This window comes from Morus notabilis, unplaced genomic scaffold (genome assembly GCF_000414095.1).
Source record: "Morus notabilis unplaced genomic scaffold, ASM41409v2 Scaffold67, whole genome shotgun sequence".
In the NCBI taxonomy this organism is placed as follows: domain Eukaryota; kingdom Viridiplantae; phylum Streptophyta; class Magnoliopsida; order Rosales; family Moraceae; genus Morus; species Morus notabilis.
Genome location: NW_010360010.1, coordinates 410,170 through 416,508, shown reverse-complemented (window position 1 = coordinate 416,508; position 6,339 = coordinate 410,170).

The following is a 6,339-nucleotide window of genomic DNA, read 5'->3' as shown; positions in this document are numbered from 1 at the left end:
TTTCTTTTCCTGGAAATCATGTGAGATCCATGAGTTGTGATACATGCCTAGGGTGATTTGAGCCTAAAAATTCTAATCTCATCCACCTTTTACCCTAGCCATACATTACAACCCTCAAAAGTCCTTTTGATCTTCAATGACAAGTGAACCTTTATTAGTGGAGAGTGACACGAAAAATGGGCCTATGGTAGTTCTTATTAAGATATCACTCATAGTCTCCTTGGCTCATAGGTGTATCCAGATTTTATTTGGTTGATTGAGATTGATTGTGCACACACTTACACTTTGAGAGTCTTGAGTGGAGTTAAATTGATGCTTGATGTTGAAATTCTAGATAATCTCAGTGTTTGCACTTCCATTGAGCTTAGAGCTTTATGTGACTTTGGAGATACATGCACAGTTGTTGACTCGATACAAAACTCACACTTTTTTATTTGTGTCTTAGTACTTGATTTGTGTTTTCTTTTTCTTTCTTTTCTTTTGCTTCAGGACAAGCAATTGTTTGAGTTTGGGGGTATTTGATTACGGGTATTTTTACCAACAAATCAAGTACTTTTAAGCTTGAACATTTGTAAGTTTTCAAGCATTTTTGTTAGTTTAATGTCTTTTGTGTGCTTTTTATAGGAATTATAAATAAATACGAAGTTGGATGATTTTGCATGAAGAAAAGAAGAATATTTGCCCAACTTGTGAATCAATGACAAGAGGAGGCGAAAGAGGATTTTAAGGCACAAAAGAGGTGGCTTTGGAATGCAAGAAAGTGTGCTCCAACCCACTAACAGGAGCAGGAATGGGTGAAATCGAAAAAACCTGTGTGCAAAAAATAGCGAGGGACGTGATATGTCGCCTCTTATAGGGGATATGTCGCCTGTCTTAGTCTGGTGCGTAGATAACAGAACGACAGGCGATATGTCACCTGTAAATAGGCGATATATCGCCTAAAGAAGCCCACAGGCCTACCCGCGCGCTGTAGCGCGCCCAATGGGCGCTGTAGCGCGCCTAAAAGGCCTAGAATTAGCCCCTATGGGCGCTGCAGTGCACCCAAAGGCGCTGCAGCGTGCCTCAACCCATGATAGTGAGCTCCTTCTTCCAAAAATGCGCGCTGCAGCGCGTTTTCACGTAGGCTGCAGCGCGCATATGAAATCCTAGCTCTAAAATGTTGTAGTATAAAAGAAAAGAGTTGCCATTTGAGAAGGGGAGCCCGGAAATCTGAAGAAAACATTAAAAGGAGGCCGAAATCCTTCATCTTGGAGGTCCTTGGAAGCTCTTCAATGGATATTGGGTTTTATCTTCTTTCATCTATTTTTTCATGTTGAGCTAGACATTAAATCTAGGACTTGATGTAGTTTTATTTGAACTATGTTTTGAATATTTTGTTAATTGTTAATTTCATTTCATTTTCAATTCATTTATGTTTCTCTATGCTTAAGGCTTCTAATTTATTTGGCCAATAAGTTAGATGATTTTTAGATTGCGAATTTGATGCTCAAGAGAGATTGAGTTCTTTATCTAGATTTGAGAAACATAGTCTAGGTTGTTGTGAGACCGAGAGGAGATCAACAGGTAGATAATCAAATTAGGATTTAGGTCGTTGTGAGGCCGAGAGGCGATCAATATTCCTATTTTCTAATTCTAAAGGCGAAGCTTAATTTGTGTTTTAATATTCATTTCGAATAGGGATATTGTTTTGGGTATTTAAATACAATTCCTTGTGAGGCACTCGAGAGAGGTTGTGAGGTGACATAAGAGCTTTGATTAATGAATTGAATGGAATTGATTAGCGATTACATAATAGGATGACACTAGGAATAATAAAGCAAAATCAAGTCCCTAGACCATTTGTGTATAGATACTTTATTTTTATTTTCTTATATTTATTTTGTTTTAGTTCTGAATCATCATCTTATTAGGTTGCCTAGATAAAGTTAAGTTACAATAATCGCAGTACTTAATGGCAATTCTAAACCCAATCCCTGTGGAGACGATACTCACTCACCTTATACTCAAAACTTGACACCGTACGCTTGCGGAAATTTAATATACAAAAATAAATTCACATCAGTCACCCTAATTATTTTCTTGTGTTTGCCTTTCCTCCTTAGAGGAGACGACGTTTAATTTTATGTTACCCCTTGGGGTAGTCACCTTAGCAAACTCCTTAAAATTTGCTAAGTGTTCGTCTCTCCTCCTTGGAAGAATCGACGTCTAATCTCACCCCTTGGGGTCGTTGCCTTAGCAAATTCCTTAGAATTTGCTAAGTGTTCGTCTCTCCTCCTTGGGGGAGTTGACGTCTACTCTCACCCCTTGGGGTCGTTGCCTTAGCAAATTCTTTAGAATTCGCTAAGTGTTCGTCTCTCCTCGTTGGAGGAGTCAACGTCTAATTTCACCCTTTGGGGCCTTCATTTTCTAGTGATCCATAGACCCCTTACTGCCCCCCATGTCTGTTTAATATACCTTGGTTTTTTAAGCAGACATGTTATTAAGGGGTAAATTCCTTCCTTGTATATGAGCAATATTTTTATAAACAAATCAATTTATTTAAATTGCTAAAAATACAATTGAGATGCGTAAGAATTGCATACACTATTGGTAGTACAGCTTTAGTTGTTCCGCATTCCACGGGTGTTGAATTTTCTTGCCGGTGAGGCTTTCCGGAACGTAGGTGCCAGGGCGTAGCACCTCTCTTACGCAGTAGGGTCCTTCCTAAGTTGGGCCTAGAGGACCAGTATTTTTAGGTTTTGTACTTTGCGTCACCCTTTTTAATACTAAGTCCCCTTGGATGAACCTTCTTCGCCTAACTTTCTTGTTGTAATATTGTGTTGCCCTTTGTTGATAGGCGGCGAGCCGTAGTTGGGAGTCAAGCTTTTTTTCTTTCAACAAGTCGAGTTCTCCGTTCATTGCTTCCGCATTAGTGTCATCGTTGTAGACAACAGTTCTTAGCGTCGGCGTCTCAATTTCCACGGGGAGTACTGCTTCGGCATCATATGTCATGGAGAAGGGTGTTTCACCCGTGGTGGTTCGGCTCGTTGTCCTGTATGCCCATAAGACTTTTGGAAGTTCTTCGGCCCACTTCCCCTTCAAATCGTCGAGCCTTTTCATTAGGGTATACTTCAATATTTTGTTGACAACTTTGACCTGACCATTAGACTGTGGGTGTATTGTGTTGTGAAGTCCTTTCAAATACCCAAGTCTTCGTAGAACCTGCGTGTTGAGGTGTTATCGAATTGTCTCCCATTGTCAAACACAATTGAGCGTGGGACCCCAAACCTACACACAATGTTGTTCCACATAAAGTTAGTGCAAGCTGCCTCCGTGATGTAGTACGAGCCTTTGCCTCTGCCCATTTAGCGTAGTAGTCTACTGGGACGATGACAAACTTGAAGCCGCCTGGCGCGGGATGCAAGGGTCCGATTAGGTCGATCCCCCATTTGGCAAAGGGCCATGGGCTAAGAATGGAAGTTAGGTTTTCTGGGGGTGCTCTACGAATTGTGGCATATTTTTGGCACTTATCGCAACGCCGAGCGTATTGAAACACGTCTTTTTTAAGTGTAGGCCAATAGTACCCCTGCCTCAAAACCTTGAGAGCTAGAGATTGTCCCCCAGTATAATTGCCACACACTCCTTCATGGATCTCCCAGAGGACCTCTTGGGCCTCGTTGCCAGTTAGGCACCGCTACAAAGGTGTTGAGTAGCCTCGTCGGTAGAGCAAACCATCGTATAGTAGGTACCAGGTGGCTCTATACCTGATTCGTCTAGCCTCATCCTTATCATTTGGCAACTTGGCATCCATCAGATATTGGATGAGTGGCCTCATCCAACTCTTGTCCGTCTGAACAGTCAAGGTCTCAACTTTTTCATCAATGGTCAGCTGCTCGAGTTCTTCAACGGGGACGACCCCTAGTATGTCAGAATCCTTTGAAGATGCCAGTTTTGCCAAAGCGTCGGCGTTGGTGTTTTCAGCTCTTGGTACTTGTAGTATCTCATAGCTTTTGAACTTGATGAGTTCTTCCTTTACTTTTCTCAAGTATGAACCCATTCTCTTGCCGCACGCTTGGTATTCTTCTTTTACTTGTCCGACGACTAGTTGAGAGTCACTAAAGATGCAAAGCCTTTCGATCTTTAAGTGACTTGCTAATCGTAATCCTGCGATCAGCGCCTCGTATTCTGCTTCATTGTTCAACGCCTTGAATTTAAATCGCACCGCTGAAGTAATCTTGTGGTCTTCCGGGCTAATCAACATGACGCCAGCTCCGGACCCATTTTCACTCGATGCTCCATCCACGTAGAGTTTCCATTCCATCATCTTGGTCTCTTCATTTGCGGTTGGCATCGGCCTGTGAGAGAATTCAGCCAGGAAATCTGCCAGGGCCTGCCCTTTGATTGATGATCTTGGCACATACTTAATGTCAAATTAGCACAACTCCATCGACCATTTAAGGAGTCGACCGGAAGTCTCAGGCTTTTGCAGTGTCTGTCTTAACAGGTAGTTTGTGAGAACCTGTATTGTGTGGGACTAGAAGTAGTGCCAAAGCTTCCTTGAGGCCACCATCAGGGCGAGGGCTAATTGCTCCATCTCGGTGTATCTTGATTCGGCATCAAGGAGTCTTTTACTTACATAATAGACTAGCAGCTGGACCCTTTCGTCCTCTCTAATTAGCACAGAGCTCATAGCATGCTTGGATACGGAGAGGTAGAGGCTCAATTCCTCGTCGGGAATAGGTTTTGATAGGATTGGGGGCCTGCCTAGGTGCTCCTTCAATCTTTGAAAGGCTTCCTCACATTGTGGCATCCATTCAAAACGCTTGCTTCCTTTCAGAGCATCAAATAAGGGGACACATTTATCCGTTGATTTGGACATAAACCTATTTAGAGTGGCAACACATCCCGTCAACCTTTGTACCTCCTTTGGTTTAGTTAGAGATCTCATATCTTGCAAGGCTTTTATCTTTTCCGGATTAGCCTCTATTCCCCGGTTACTGACCATGAAACCAAGGAATTTTCCTGATCCAACTCCAAAGGCGCACTTCAAGGGATTTAGCTCCATGCGGTATCTCCTTAATATACCAAACATTTCTCCCAAATGGTCGATGTGTTGGGTGACCCTGGTGCTCTTTACAAGCATATCATCGACGTAGACCTCCATTGATTTCCTGAGTAGTTGGGCAAACATCTTATTCACAAGCCTTTGGTATGTTGCCCCTGCGTTTTTCAATCCAAAAGGCATTACCTTATAGCAATAGAGGCCCCTATCAGTTATGAATGATGTGTGCTCCTCATCAGACGGATGCATGGGGATCTGATTATATCCAGAGTAGGCATCCATGAAGCTTAACATCTCATACCCTGTTGTGGCGTCGACCATCTGATCTATTCGAGGAAGCGGGAAACCGTCTTTTGGGCAGGCTTTGTTGAGATCACTAAAGTCGACGCATGTTCTCCATTTTTTGTTAGGTTTGATCACCAAAACAGGGTTTGAGGCCCATCAAGGATAATGGGCCTCCCTAATGAAGCCATTATTGATTAACTTGTTGACCTCTTCTTTCAATGCCTCGTACCTCTCTGGATTCATGGGTCGGTGCTTTTGGCGTTTGGGGGGATATGAGGGGTCGACGTTTAGAGTATGGCATATGACTCCAGAGTCGATCCCTTCCATATCATCATGAGTCCAGGCAAAGACATCCAGGTTCTTTTTGAGGAAGCCCTTGACTTCAACCTTTAGTGATGGGGTCAAGTCTGAGCCTACTTTCAGCACCTTTGTTGGTTCGTTCTCGTCGACTTGGATCTCCACCAATTGCTCGATGGGTTGAGACCATGTGACCTCCTCTTGGACTCTGGGGTCTATGTCCTCGACGGCACCATGATAGACCATCCGGGCCTCCAACCTCCCCGGCTAATCATATCCACGCAAGGCATCAGAGTATGCAACCCTAGACTCGTACTGGTTGCTCTTTAGTTCTCCTACACCATTTAGAGTGGGGAATTTGACCTTCTGGTGGTAAATGGAGGTGATTACCCTCAACGCCTGAAAGGTCGGCCTTCCAATCACGGCATTATACTGTGAACCTCCCTTTATTACCATAAAATTAGCCATTGTTGTGGCTTGCTGAGGCTTCTCTCCTGCGGTTATTGGCAGCCAGATTGTCCCTTGGGGGATGATAGAGTCCCCAGTGAACCCATATAATGGCCTAGAGGTTCTCTCCAATGATTCCTTGGGGATCCCCATCTTTTCCAGGCAATCAGAGTATTGAAGGTCCACCAGGCTCCCGTTGTCCACCATGATTCGGCATACAGTATGATTTCCAATCACAGCCTCTACCACCAAGGCATCGTTGTAGGGAA